Source organism: Macaca nemestrina, chromosome 14 (assembly GCF_043159975.1).
Source record: "Macaca nemestrina isolate mMacNem1 chromosome 14, mMacNem.hap1, whole genome shotgun sequence".
Taxonomy (NCBI): Eukaryota; Metazoa; Chordata; class Mammalia; order Primates; family Cercopithecidae; genus Macaca; species Macaca nemestrina.
Window position 1 is genome coordinate 40,508,639 of NC_092138.1, and position 2,014 is coordinate 40,510,652.

The 2,014-nt window shown below is 36.3% G+C and overlaps 1 pseudogene; it reads left to right on the top strand.

Moving 5' to 3' along the window:
- The first annotated feature begins 976 nt into the window (after window positions 1–976).
- On the top strand, window positions 977–1,803 carry LOC105489117 (small ribosomal subunit protein eS1-like; annotated as a pseudogene).
- The last annotated feature ends 211 nt before the right edge of the window (window positions 1,804–2,014 follow it).

Genomic DNA, 2,014 nt, shown 5'->3' on the forward strand with positions numbered 1-2,014 from the left:
CATCACACTGCTCAAAACAACATTAAGATGGATGAATTGTTTATCTCTGAAGTTTTCCATTTAATATTTTCATACCACTGTTAACTGTAAGTAATCAAAGATACAGAAAGTGAAACCACAGATAAGGGGGACTACTGTATTTTGTTAGGGATTTTTCATTTGTGTTCACAAGAGATATTTTATTTTTTACACATATGATCCTGAATATATTAAAAAATCACTAAAGAAGCTTAAGAGCACAGCCAAGTTTTCCTTTCATAAATCAACAGTACAAGAATATAAGTTATTGAAGAAATCTCCCAATCTTTCTTTCAAATACGAATGAACATGTGTTCCCATTGAAAGAACAAACTAATATTAAATCTTTGGAAGTTATACTAACTTTTAAAAAATATCATTATTATCTGGGAATTCAAACTGTTCCTACCAATCTCTTTCTTTTACATTTAGATTTTGTTTCTAGTTTTTGACTCCTGAAGGTTAGTATAATATCTTAGCTGGGTGATTTTAGGTAACGGATTTCGTTTTAAATAATTCCTATAGTGTCACCTTTTAGTCCTCAACCTGGATTCTGGCATCATTCAATTCACATCCAACTTCTTTTAGGTGCTACTATTCCTGTTGCTGTTTCCACAATTCCTAGATCAAATTTTGCCCTAATTCCTTGCATCAGCTGCCTTTTGAATATTACCTCCTGACTCTTCCTGGAGACCAGGGGAGGAAGATTTTTTTTAAATGAGTTCTTGCATGGAGCGATTCTGGATCTATATTCTCTTGTCCCACCATATTTATTCCTAACATGACCTGATGCCTGGGCATTTTATGATTTAATAAGAATTTATGGCAGCATAAGAGTTAATGAAATACACTCAAAATGCAGCATGTAGTGTGAACAGATAAGAAAACAGAAATGGATACTAAGAGGACATCAAGATTTAAAGTGCAGAGAGAGCCTTTTGGCTCTCTGATCAGCACCATGGCGGTTGGCAAGAACAAGCGCCTTACGAAAGGCAGCAAAAAGGGAGCCAAGTAGAAAGTGGTTGATCCATTTTCTAAGAAAGATTGGTATGATGTGAAAGCACCTGCTATGTTCAATATAAGAAATATTGGAAAGATGCTCATCACCAGAACCCAAGGAACCAAAATTGCATCTGATGGTCTCAAGGGTCGTGTGTTTGAAGTGAGTCTTGCTGATTTGCAGAATGATGAAGTTGCATTTAGAAAATTCAAGCTGATTACTGAAGATGTTCAGGGCGAAAACTGCCTGACTAACTTCCATGGCATGGATCTTACCCATGACAAAATGTGTTCCATGGTCAAAAAGTGGCAGACAATGATTGAAGCTCATGTTGATGTCAAGACTACCGATGGTTACTTGCTTTGTCTGTTCTGTGTTGGTTTTACTAAAAAACACAACAATCAGATATGGAAGACCTCTTATGCTCAGCACCAACAGGTCCGCCAAATCCGGAAGAAGATGATGGAAATCATGACCCGAGAGGTGCAGACAAATGACTTGAAAGAAGTGGTCAATAAATTGATTCCAGACAGCATTGGAAAAGACATAGAAAAGGCTTGCCAATCTATTTATCCTCTCTATGATGTCTTCGTTAGAAAAGTAAAAATGCTGAAGAAGCCCAAGTTTGAATTGGGAAAGCTCATGGAGCTTCATGGTGAAGGCAGTAGTTCTGGAAAAGCCCCTGGAGATGAGACAGGTGCTAAAGTTGAACGAGCTGATGGATATGAACCACCAGTCCAAGAATCTGTTTAAAGTTCAGACTTCAATTAGTGTCAAATAAAGTGCTGTATGTGGGGAAAAAATAAATAAATAAATAAAGTTCAGAGAGATAAGGAACCATGAGAAAAAATCTCAGAAAAGTAGGTGGGAAACCAGTTTAATGACATATGAATTAAATTAGGAGACAGTTTCAAGATGTAAAACAAATTAAACCATGTAAGGTAATCCAGGAACCTAAGGAGCATGAAAAATAAATTTAACACTTGGATTTTGGCA